The sequence below is a fragment of the Clupea harengus genome, chromosome 21 (genome assembly GCF_900700415.2).
Source record: "Clupea harengus chromosome 21, Ch_v2.0.2, whole genome shotgun sequence".
Taxonomy (NCBI): Eukaryota; Metazoa; Chordata; class Actinopteri; order Clupeiformes; family Clupeidae; genus Clupea; species Clupea harengus.
Genome location: NC_045172.1, coordinates 6320063 through 6333659, shown reverse-complemented (window position 1 = coordinate 6333659; position 13597 = coordinate 6320063). Strand labels below are relative to the sequence as shown.

The 13597-nt window shown below is 43.7% G+C and overlaps 1 long non-coding RNA gene across 1 annotated transcript; it reads right to left on the bottom strand.

Annotated features, from left to right (window-relative positions):
* Positions 1-98: 98 nt before the first annotated feature.
* On the bottom strand, positions 99-1898 carry LOC116218175. Its single transcript, XR_004162715.2, has 3 exons — positions 1389-1898; positions 393-504; positions 99-278 (listed from the first exon to the last, which is right to left on the bottom strand). It is a non-coding gene; the product is annotated as an uncharacterized LOC116218175 (long non-coding RNA).
* Positions 1899-13597: the final 11699 nt, after the last annotated feature.

The following is a 13597-nucleotide window of genomic DNA, read 5'->3' as shown; positions in this document are numbered from 1 at the left end:
TTATAAAAATGTTTATATTCAATATTGAGTCACTCACGTCTCATCTGCTGATTCAGTCAAGACTGTGACTGAGTCATCGGGATCATAGCCAGAATCCTGTGGTTCTCCGAAATCCATACTTGAACTTCCCTCAAAAGGGTTGTCCTCTTCCTCCTCCAAGCGAGGTCTCTTACTTGGCCTCTTTACTGGTGTCGACGTTAGGAATGGCTGTGATGCTTTGAAGGCCACAGCTGAGGTTCCAACACCAACATCAGTGCAGGGCACAGTTTTCTGTGTGCCTATGATAAAACAGACATTCAGTATCCTTGGAGTCACAACTAATAAAATGCTGTTACAACGTTAACACGGAGACACAATCAATGACATGATGAACTAACTGAGGGTAAACAAACCTGTACTTTTGTAGTGAGGTTGCAGTGTTTTCACAGAAAGCTGCGTGCCAACTGTGCACATCTTTGGTGAATCCGTTTGGCAGGCGACATGACGTACCCTAGATGTGCTTTCCTAAACAACAAAGCAGCAATGTTATTCATGTTTTGGTAAATGCAGGTGAGTCTCTTAGCTGCTAATCACGTCGTTCATGAACAAATAAATTCCCATTTAACATGTATGACCCTATCATTGTTGTGTCGAAACCCGAAAGGTGTCAACAGGAGGGCTAATTGCCTTGAATCATATATGCAGGCGGACTATTAACATCTCTCCCTACCCCAATACAAAGCCCTTTCACAAGGAATTTTTTTTTGGATGAGAGAACTATTTCTCATAAAGACAATATATACTTCGACACAAATTCCACTCCATAGATATCCAAACGAACTATCTACTGTATAAGTAAGCATTAATCAAATAGGCTAGCTTAACCGTTCACACAAAAATGCGTTAGCCACCTGTTGGCTCCTACACAGTACAACATGCTAATGTCGCTAACTTTTACACAAAGCCTATCCTTTCACTGTCAGGTTATTTTGTGTCAACAATTAATCTCGAAAACCTTCAACTACCAAACTAGTGCACAGTAATCGTGTTGTTTGCGGTAGGCACTATATACCCATGCAAACGTAAATTCTCACAGGAATTACATCAAACGAACTGCTGTGCAAGGCACATGACTAGCCTAAGGAATCACATAGCCAACAGAGAAAATCATATTGGCCACACATCTTTAGCGAATAAACTGCAAGAGCTATATACACCAGCCGGCCCCGAGGCTAGATCTTACACGCTAATGGTAAAGTTATTGTTAGAGAAAATTAGATACAAGTACACATTTCCCCAAAACGCAACATGCTATCTAACATCCCCCAAGCCCTCTAACATTGGCAACGTCCCTAACCGCCCAAACTATTGACTAAACGGTCAAAATATATTTTTTTAAAGATACTTACAATTGCCTCGTCTGTACTGCGACGAATAGATGGTACCGATCCCGCTTGCAAGGTCAATCTTGTTGCCAGTCCAGCGTTATATTGGCCCAAATTGGTAAAACAGTCCAATTCAAAATGGCTTGCGCACACCAACAGACTTTTGCCAATTCTTTCCGGAACATTACCATTAAATATGAATTCACTCTTGTCTCTTCTGAGGCTGGGACATTATGTACAGATCTGTGCTGACTTGTGCAGCCGACCACAGAGGTATCCGAGGTTTTCAAAAATGAAGTGAAATTCTTTGGCAAAGATCCTATCTATAAGTGAGTGTAGAGGGGGCGGGCCAAGGCCATGTAAGAGAGACGCCCAAATCATTGTGACAGGACACTGTTAAGGAAGCTCATTCGCTGGCACTCAAGCATGACGTTTCTGACGTACAAGAACCATAACAAATCGCGGGAGTTGTTTTTTTCCAGAGTTTTTGGGTCGGTAGACATGCCAGATACCCAAATTAACGTGTAGAAGCACTAAAAAGGTGGAATTTTCATAATATGTCCCCTTTAAAGGAACACTTCAATCCAAAACCCAATTAAATAGTTCAGCGTTTCAAGCTCTTCTCCAGAGCCAGGCAATCAGGGGAAACTGTGTTGGAGTATGTTGCGGCGTTGAGGAAAATTGCGAGCGACTGCCAATATGGAGATAAGCTCACCGAAATGCTGCGAGATAGACTGGTGTGTGGGATTGGAGAGGAACAGATACAACGTCGTTTTTTTTTTTAGTGACTGGGCTAACCTTTGATAAGGCTCTAAAAATCGCGCAGGCGATGGAAGCAGCCAACAAAGACGTGCGTGAATTGCAGACTCAGTTGTCGGAGTCCTCGTCTGCAAGCAACCAGGACGTGCACAAAATGGCTGCTGCGCGATCAGAAACTAGAAGAGCGGCAAGGCAGGGCACATTCAGAAAATGTGTAAGTCTAGATTCTCACTGGATGTATCCTTAGATAAAAAGGGGGAAAAACAGCAGACAAGAAAATGGGGGAAACCCCAGAGAACACATCATGTCAGTGGTAGAGAAGGGAGTGAATCAGAGGAAGAGGATGTGTTTGTGATGAAGAGCATAGGAGACACTGTTATCCCAAAAGTTGCACCTCTCACCATGACATTGACAGTTAATGACAAGAAAACCAAGTTTGAAGTAGACACAGGTTGTGGGGTGACAGTAATGAATGAGGCGGATTTCCAAAAGCTGTGGTCAGGGAAAATCAGGCCAGAACTGGCAGATGGTTCCATTAAACTGAGGACGTATACAGGACAGAAAGTGGAAATATTAGGAACTGTGACTGTCGCTGTGAAACACAAGAAAACAAGGAAAGACTTGCCGCTGGTGGTAGTGCCAGCCAGGTTCTATTGCTCGTAGCTTGAATATTCTCTCCCTTGTACGTCGCTTTGGACAAAAGCGTCTGCTAAATGACTAAATGTAAATGTAAATGCACCAAACCTGCTTGGGAGAGGCTGGATTAAAGAACTGGGCTTAGAATGGAGCTCAATAAATCACCTGACGGGCGCAAAAGCACAAACATTGCAAGATGTGCTAACACAAAATGAGGAAGTGTTTAAGGAGGAATTGGGTAAGCTGAGGGGGCCACCAGCAAAACTCTATGTGGACAAGGAAGCAGCACCCAGATTTTTCAAACCAAGACCAGTGCCGTATGCAATGAGAGCAAAAGTTGAGGCTGAATTGGATCGATTGCGGAGAGAGGATGTTATAGAGCCAGTCAAATACTCTGAATGGGCTGCTCCTCTGGTTCCAGTTTTGAAACCTGACAATACTGTGAGGCTGTGTGGGGATTATAAATTGACTGTTAACAGAGTGTCAAAACTTGAGCAATACCCGATTCCCAGGATAGAGGACTTGTTTGCAAACCTGTCAGGGGGAGAGAAATTTAGCAAGTTAGACATGAGCCATGCTTATCATCAAATTGCTTTAGATGAGGAGTCAAAGAAGTTTGTGAAGGTGAATACTCACAAGGGGCTTTTCACCTATAAAGTATTACCTTTTGGAGTCTCTTCCAGCCCGGCTATTTTTCAGCGCACGATTGAGGGAGTCCTACAGGGGATACCACACGTGGCGATTTTCCTGGATGACATCCTGCTGACGGGCAGAAATGACCGAGAGCACCTCCACACTTTGAAAGTAGTCTTGCAGCGACTACAGGATGCAGGGCTACGACTCAAGAGGAGCAAGTGCACGTTCATGGCAAGTGAAGTGGTTTTCCTGGGCCACAAAGTGGACTCCATGGGCCTGCACCCAATATCAGACAAGGTACGAGCCATTGAAAATGCACCACCACCATCAAATGTGACAGAGTTAGAGGTCTATTTGGGTCTTCTAAACTATTACAATAAGTTCCTGCCCAACCTATCAACTGTTTTAGCTCCTGTGCAAAAGCTACTGTGTAAAGACACTGAGTGGAGATGGAGAGCAGAACAACAAGCTGCATTTGAAGAGTCAAAGAGACTACTGCAGTCCGCTGAAGTCTTGGTCCATTATGACCCTACAAAGGAAATAATCCTTTCATGTGACGCATCTCCATATGGTGTAGGAGCGGTGCTATCTCACAAAATGCCTAATGGGGCAGAGAGGCCCATAGGATTCATGTCTCGCACACTGAGCAAAGCTGAGCGCAATTACTCTCAGCTAGATAAAGAGAGCTTAGCTGTAATTTTCGGAGTTCAGAGGTTCCACAAATACATCTATGGCCGTAGGTTTACAATTGTGACTGACCATAACCCGCTGCTGTCACTGTTCAATGAATTGAAAGCAGTTCCCCAGATGGCTTCTCCACGCATTCAGAGATGGGCAGTGACGTTACGGGCATACGAATATGAGATCCATTACAGACCAGGGAAGGATCATGGAAATGCTGATGCACTCAGCCGCCTGCCATTACCCGAGGTGCAGAAAGCAGAAGGGCCAGAGGAGAGAGTGCTCATGCTGGAGAATTCGGACATTACGCTGGTGTCAGCTGACCAAGTGAGATCATGGACTAACAGAGATGCAGTGCTGGCGAGAGTTAGGGAGATGGTGCAGAAGGGGTGGCCACAAGAAATGGAGGGAGAGGAGTTCAGGCCATACAATGTTAGAAAAAATGAATTAAGTGTGCAGAACGGGTGTGTGCTCTGGGGAGCACGAGTCATTGTGCCTAAGCCAGGCCGAAGTGGCGTGTTGAAGCAGTTACATCAATGCCATCCTGGGGTATCTCGTATGAAGGCGTTGGCGAGGAGTTATGTGTGGTGGCCAAGGCTGGACCAAGATGTGGAGAATGTGGTGAAAACCTGCAGCACATGCCAGGAGTACAGGCATAACCCACCAGTAGCTCCACTTCACCCGTGGGACTTGCCGGCCCGGCCCTGCCCTGGCAAAGGCTGCATGTCGATTACGCAGGCCCTTTCATGGGAAAAATGTTTTTTGTGCTCATTGATGCCCACTCAAAGTGGATGGATGTATATCCAGTAGTTTCTTCCTCTTCAGCTACCACCATTGAATGTTTGCGAGTTAGTTTCAGTAACCATGGATTACCAGATCTATTAGTGTCAGACAATGGTACTTGTTTCATGAGTGGGGAGTTCAAGGAGTTCCTGCAGAAAAATGGCATACGGCATACGACATCAGCACCCTACCATCCCTCCAGCAATGGTTTAGCTGAACGAGCCGTACAAATTTTTAAGCGGATGATGAAGAAGTGTTCTGAGGGCTCTTTAAGAACAAAAGTGGCAAGAGCTTTATTCGCATATAGGACAACACCACAGACCACTACAGGGTTGTCACCCGCAGAAATGTTGATGGGTCGAAAACTTCGCTGCTGTCTGGATTTGATACATCCTGACCTGAAAAAGAGAGTGCAAGACAAACAAGGAAAACTGAAAGAAAACCATGACAGGAGGGCAAGAGGCCGACATTTTGGAGAAGAGGATCCTGTCCTCACCAGGAATTTTGGCCCGGGACCGAGATGGATTCCTGGACATGTAGAGACAGCGACAGGGCCAGTCTCCTACAAGGTGAGGCTGGCGGACGGCGGGGTGGTCAGGAGGCATGTAGACCAGATCCATTCAAGAGCGTGTTATCCTGTGGAGAATCCTGAGGTAGAAGTGGGGGGCTACACTTCACCTAGTTCCGATGCAGCTCCGTCGTCAGGGCCTACTACACCAGAACTGGTAACCCCTTCTGAACAGGAGGACACAGAGACGGCGCCTGTTCCTGACAGGGACGAGAACCAAGGGACTTTGGGGGAAAGGGTAGAGAGTCCTCATGCAGGGGGAAGACACTCATCACGCTTGAGACGGCCTCCTGCATATCTGGAGGACTTTGAGACATACTGAAAATGAAGATGCACACACTGGATATACACTGACACATAATTGTGTGATGGACTGACAAGGACTGATAACACACACAAACACACACACTGATATACATAAAACAAAAAAAAAATAATAATAATGAATAATAATAATTCTGTTCTGTTCTGTAAATTTAGTAGGTACAGTGCTGTTGGAGAATACTGACCTGCGGTTGGGTGTTAAGTAATTTACCTCATTAAGATTTTGTTCCTGCTTAAAAGGGGGGAGATGTAGTAAAGTGTATTTACTATTTTAGCATTCAAGCCACTAGGTGGCAGCAGTAGTCTGGAGTGGGTGGTTGGTCTGGGTGGCAGTTGGAAGTTTACCTGCATGCTAGCAGTTGGATAAAGCTACCTGCATGAAACTGTATTGCTGGATTACGTGGTAATAAACAGATTGAACATAAAGTGGTTCAAGTTACTACATTAAACATACGTGATCAACAAACGCAACTTACATCATTGCAAACGTTATTCTGTGCACTATACATCTACATATTCAATGCTATCATGTCATGCAAGGTCATTGCATAATCTAGCGAAAAGCGGAGTGGAGGGTATATGCTTGCTTGAGCCAGCATGAAGTAGATGTAGCCTACTGAACTTGAACATAGCTGAGCACTGTTATAGCTGGTGCTGTTCCATGGCAGATGGATATGATATGAAGACTCTTGTGACATGGACAATGTGTGTGGATGTGTTGATGTTTTCTAATAATAAACATTGAGAAACACAAATTCAGTGTCAAATTTAAATCATTTATTTTAATAACATAAAACCCCAGGAACAACGCCCGTTATTTCGTAAATCACAGTAATAATAACAGTAAATCTTCGTCCGAAGACATTGCTAGTGAAAGAGGCTTTGTATTCTTCTTACTTTCAGCAGCATTTATCATCTTCTTACTTGCAGCAGCGCTAGTAGCAGAAGCCCCCCTCACACCTTTTCGTGGTCTTGGCGGCATGATGTTCACTGTTCAGATCAACTGAATCCACTATGATTTTCCAGCGTTTTATACCCGTTTGACCATAAAACCCACACGCCAGCAAAACGCTTTTCTGTCATTATTCACACGTAAATCACACTCTTAACACGCTCTTCTAAGGTTGACTTATCGTTTGCCGCGCTGGAGTGACACAGCAGCACACGTTTGTCGCGGACCAGTGACACGTCACTTGGTCGGTGTTACACACTCCTCATGCGTCAGACCCACGCTAGTCATGTGTCAGTCCTACGCATTTATTTCGTTAGTAACACGCCAGATGTGTCCACATCGCCCTAGAACGCTCGAAATTGAACGATTAGAAAGTTCAGAGAACGTTGACCAGAATGTCATGGTGTGACGGGGCCTTTAGGCATATCTTCAACCTCCAGACAACCATCATCGTCGTCATGGGCAAATGCAAGTTTTCTGACAGCTGGGTGCAAGACACAGCGTTTAAGGACTGGCTCAGGCATGTAAAATAACCGGCAGGCTTATTGTTCGGTTTGTAAAAAAAAAAAAATCAATGTCAACTGGATGGGAACTAATGCACTTCGGTCGCATATGCAAACCACTAAACATAAAAATGGAATGCGTTGTCGGAGAGAGCAGTTCATTCTACCACTCTGCCAACTGTCTGTGCTGCTGCACCACCACCACCGAAAACTAGTGCCACGGTACAAGCCAACGCTACGGCTCCAGCAACTACGTCTGACCTCCGGGTGACTATGGGCGCCACACCAACGCTGCGTGCGGAGGCTCTGTGGTGTTCAAACACTGCAGTTAAACACCACTTATTGAACTCCAACGAATTTCGGAGCTGTTTAAAGAAATGTTTCCCGACTCTGACATTGCCAAGTCATTCACGTGTGGTAAAGACAAAACTGGCTACATCATTAAATTTGGATTGGCATCGTTCTTCAAAAAACAGCTTATTGATGGCATCAACAATGTTGGGCCATTCGTGTAGATGTTTGCTCATGAGTTCATATTAGGCCTATAGCGCATGAGCTCATATTAGGCCTATAGCACAGGTTTATGTTAAAATCAAATTATAGCAGTTTACCAGTTCACGTAGTGGATGCCAGTTTGTGAAGTGATATCAGCAACAATTCATATAGCAGATGCCAGTTTATAATGCATCAACAGTTCATGCAGTGAATGCCAGCCAGTGTGCTGGAACTATCTCTCCATTGCACATTTAATGTAGTTTGTTTTATTTTTATTCACAAAATGAAATAAATGTGTGCAATATGTGGTCAACATCAGTGAGTCTCTAAATCTATTATGTTGTGTATAGTGTTATATATGTCAAAATCTGCGTAAATGATAGAAAGGTCGCTGATTAACACTTGCAACTCAGTGTCGTGATGGTTTTAAAAAAATTCAGAAGGTAGTAAAAAAAAGGTATTCATTTTAACTAATTAAATTGCTGTATATACCCTGTGCAGCGTGCATATTGCACAGTTTCCTGTGTGTATGGAGTCTGGAGACTGCCTGTCTTGTGGCCTCTCAGAAGCGCCTTTCTGAAGCCCTGTGACCCTGTCATGGCCTTTCAGAAGCGTCATGGCCTGTCTGCCACGTGATTTATCAGAAAAGGCGTCTCTGCCACGTGGTTTATCAGAAAAGGTATCTCTGCCACGTGGTTTATCAGATAAGGCCCTTCTGCCGTGTGGCAGACTTCTAACTGCTACTTCTATCTGTTGAGATGTCCATGTTCCAGTACCACCAATACACACATTATTCAACAATACAGTCATAAGTAGGTAAAAATACGACACAATCTTTCGACCAGTGTGTTAGCAGCAGCTGGTCTTGTTGAAGCCAGAAGGATAAAGCTAATGTGCCCACATAATGGGACCATGCTAGTTTAGACTAGTACCAGCAGGCTAGCAACTCAAAAGTGATATTAACTGGTGATAAGTAAGCCTATATGATCCCTTGGATAGTAATAAGGCTATCGCTGTTCCCTGTAATCTCTCAACCAATGTCAGCAGTATACTAAGCATGGTTAGTGTCTGTATTAAATTGATGAATTACTGTGCAGGAAAAACAGCAGCCTGAAGCTACAGATGTAGAGCAGGGTGATGATGAATCAGCATCAGGGTTTCAGGTGAGATGTTGAATTGTCCATTTTCCACAAGTTAGTACACAAATGTTAATATATTTTATTATGATGCTGAGACCAAACATACGCCCTTGGAATACATCCAAGAAGACCACATATTAGAGGGAAATCTGATTCTGCTTCTCCCCTCTGGTCTCACACATCAATAGCAATAGCCATAAAAAAAACTGATTATGCAGTAACAGATGGTTCAATCCTTTTCATGTACACCACTGTGTTGTGTCTCACGTACACAACACCCAACAGCGCAGGCCCCCGTGTCAGGCAGCACGTACAACAAAACCCGCATAGAGACCGTTAGCTTTCTCCGCAGGGGAAGTGGGTCGGTGCAGGTTGCATTAGTCTGACTGAGAACACAACATGTTGCCTGTGGTCTGTGTGTGACACGTAGGCTTTTTAATGTGACTAAATGAAGGACACGGCCAAAGCAAGCACTTCAGTTAAAGGTGTTATTTTATTGGTCCGGTTTCCGGTGTCAAAAGTCCACAGGGGAAGTGGTTGGGTGGTTGTGGGGGAGTTCCAGGACCTCAAATGCATATATGAGTCATACAGACCATGCATTTGCAGGTATATATAGATATACTACACTACAGCAACAGGATACGGCGGTTGTGCTGTCTGGCAAAACGGCCCACAAATAAATCAAGATCCAGAGCCTTGGTCCTTCTGGACTCTATGCTCAGGACAGTTTCAGTTTCAGTTTGAGTGTGGAGAAACTGCGTTCGCAAGAGGCTGAGCTTACAGGAAGGGTTACAGCAATCTTGCACAGTCTAAAGAGCTCAAAGAAAACCTCCCTTTATGGCTCCATAAAATAAACCAGCTTAACTTCACCACTCTGTACCTTTCTGTCCAAAACTCTCTAAAATTGATGCTCATGCCCTAAATCATCAGTGTCAGCATTATACAAACGGCCAAATGAAAAACATTGCTCTCCTTTAAAAAGGCATTACTCTGGGGGCTGAGACTGTATGCTTCTCATGAGCTCACAGTTGGTATTGGAGAAACGTCTGTCCAACTCATTGAGCATGCTGTCAATTACAGGATAGAAAAATGACGTGCAAAACATATCTTTGTCACGTTCAACCTCCCTCTGACCAATAGAGCTTAGTGTGCAGTAGCCACTGAGTCTAGAGCTCAGACTTTTCTGACGTTTCCCCACTGACGTTGTTGCAGAATCACACTGCTCACAAATATTCAATGCTTCATCCCACAACTTATCAAAGAATGACTCCTGCCTGTGGTCTTTCAATGTCTGGACTAAAGCATTGACTAAGTCAACAGCTCTTTACAGATCAACAGTTTGTGACTGTAACATGTCAGACAGTAGCTTTGTCTCCCCAAACAACTTACGCAGAGTAACAAGATGTACAACAAATTCCAGGTCAATTTGAGCCAGAAAACCTCGGGCCTCAACAGTTTTTTCACCATGGCGTTCTTGAGCAATTTCTTGCAGTGGTCGTTTAAGGGCAGGTAGAGTGTCCATAATATTACGCAGGGCTAGAAATCGGCATGCCCAACGTGTGTCGCTTAAACGTTGCAGCTCTCTTGTTCTGCCATACATTTCTCTTTGGAGAGACATTTTGGGTGCACATATGAGGTAGAGGTAAAAATATAAAGACTCTGTAACAAAGAAAAAAACTCTTCTGTTTCTGGGACACTTTTGACTACATCAACTAACACTAAATTGAGAGAATGTGCACTGCAATGGATGTAGAAGGCAAATTTAGCCTGTTCTCTGATCCTTGCCTGAACCCCTGAATGCTTACCGCTCATAACAGCAGCGCCATCGTACGCTTGGCCTACAAGGTTATTTTTGTAGTTCAGGCCATAACGTTCCAGTAAGTGCACAATTTTTCCAGTGAGCCCTGCTGCATCTAACCTCTCTGCAGATTCAAAATGGAGAAAACTCTCCTTAATGGCCCCATTGTAATAGTACCTGAGTGTGAAAGAAATCTGCTCTTTTTTAAAATATCCTTTGTTTCATCAGCCATAATACTAAAAACCTCACTGTTCTTCACTTCTTCTATGATTTCAGACCGAACCATTTCTGCCAAACAACCCAAAACCTCATTCTGGATGATCTTGCTTGTGTACTTTGCATTGTGAATGGAAGTTAATCTTCTCTTAACAAGTGGGTCGTGGTTAGCAACAGTGCTAAGAATTTCCCTAAAGTTTCCTTTGTTGTTGGACTCTTCACATTCATCATGGCCTCTTTGTGCTATGTTTTGTGTAGCTGTAAGTTACAGCACTTCCCCAACTGTTTTAATGTATGCCCGATTTTCTTGTACTTGTTTAGTGTGTTCTTTGTCAAGGAGATTTGCTAGTGTTGCATCAGTTTTAACAGCTCTTTGAAAACCCCTCCATGCGATCATTGCACACTTGTGTCGATCAGACTTTGCATGAACTGAAAACCATGCATCTTTCATAGTTGCTTTTTTCCAGTTTCTAAAACCAGGTGTTGAAACAAAAACAGTGTCTGGGGCATTTGGTGTGCTAAAATGTCTACAGTCCATCATGACAGAATACTCCAGCCATGGATGAATTTTATACCAGTTTGGCCTGAAGCTCAGTCTTCTGTCCCCCATCAAAGTGGTTGGGAATAGAGCTTCAAATTGGGCTGTACTGGTACATCATTCTTGGACTTGCTGATATCTGTAGAAAGATGTACAGTAAACATAGGGCGCAACTACAACATGTCTTTACTTATGCATGTACAGTATATCTGCATGTATTTTAAAATGTAGGCCAAGCATTTACTTTAAAAAAAAGAAACGTTAGAGCCTTATTGACACAAAAAATAATTTACAGCAGAATGCCTACAATGCCATTGTAATTGCACTGCTTTGCAAATAGTAAGAACCTTCTTCATCACAAACCTGATGGTGCAGTACTTGATCCACATGGATCCACTTGCTGTCCCTCTGGCTGTTCCTCTCTCTTACCCTGTATGTTTTCATGCTCTTCACCTCTTCTTCATGCTCTTCACCCTCTTCCTCATGCTCCTCACCCTCTTCTTCATCCTCCTCACCCTCTGGAATTTCCCTCTCTGTGTCAGAGCCCTCACTTTCATCACATGCCCTCTCTCCAACCTCCACCGACTCCTCTGGCTCTCCCTCTTCCTGCTCCTCAGCTCTCTCAATACCTTGATTTGTTTCTCTCACTGCTGTTTCTTTGACTTTTTTGTTCACTGGGGCAAAAAAGGACTCTATATCCCTTCCTCGTTTCATAATAACTATTAGAAGAAAAAAACGTAGGAGCATGCATTTCATTTTATTGCCTAACCATCCCTCCCTACTTAACACGGGCAGATTGTGTAGACCTAGCAAGGATACTGACATTTGGATATTCGCTTCTGCTTCGATGAGTTTGCTTAGATATGATTAAGTTTCTAAACATATCGAGACCAGACATTTACAAACTTGATTTCATTATCAGTGTGAGGAACAGCAGTAACACGGTTATGTGCAAGAACATCAAGTCACTTACGAGATGAAATCGTTTTGCTTACCTTACCGACTCTTGCAACAGGAGAAATCGTAGCTCCTCTCTCCAATAGTAGTTGCTGAGCTGTCTGAGTTGCTGAGTGTTGAACGTTGTGTCGCATTAGTTCCGCTTTTGGCGCTCAGGTGTAAAATCATAATAAATTCATAATGTTTTTATTTGGTCAGCACGGGGTGGCCACAGGGGTGGCCAGGGACATGTCTACGGGGAAACGGGCCACCCCAGGCCTCCGTGTAGAACCGCCACTGGTGTGCACGTGTGTGTGTTTGTGTGTGTGTGTGTGTGTGTGTGAGAGAGATAGATAGAGAAAGAGAGAGAGAGAGAGATAAAATGTAAATTACTGAAAATAAATGAATGAATGACTGGTAAATCTCTGCATGAAGTGAATCATCTTATTCTTTGGGCATGACGTTTATGAAAAGTGAACATGTCAGTAATATTATTGTTGTCAGTTAAATCCAATGTAAAGTGCTTTATTTATGTTAATCTTGATGATTAAAACAAAAAAGGCAGTAATTTGTGCAAAAGGAGCCCCAACCAAGTATTGAGTGCATACATTAACATACGTTTTTGTGTTTTGAGTTAACTAGCTGATTAGAGCTCTTCTCAGGTGGACATTTCTGTATTTAAAATTCTTTATTCTAATATTTTGAGATACTGGATTTTTTATTTCCATGAGCTGTAAGCCATAATCATCAAGATTAAAACAAAAAGGCTTGAAACAGGCCACTTTATGTGTAATGATTCTAAAATATATGAAGGTGTCACTTTTTGAGTTAAATTATTGGGAAAAAATGAACTTTTCCACGATATTCAATTTTTTTGATGACATGACAAGAAGTGACAAGAAGTGCTGAATCATCAGGAACAGTTTCCAGGATAGTCTTCCAAGCACGTGTATGGTAGGTTGAAGTGTACAAGTATCCAAGGGCCATGTTTAATTGTGGCCAATGGATTGTCAAGTCCTTCCTTTCCCACATGGGGCGCTGTTGGCCCTGGGGGGCAGGTCCTCCCCAGACCTTCAGTGCTCAGGTGGGCTATCCCCCGAGCCTTTCTGTGTGGAGTTTGCATGTTCTCCCTGTGTTCACAAGGGGTTTCCTCCACTAAGAACCCCAACAGAAAAACATGCAAAAAGAACAGAACACTCCTGTCCGTCCCTGACCGAGACGGACGGTTCAATTGGTCCCCGGGCGCTGAGAAGCTGCCCACTGCTCCTG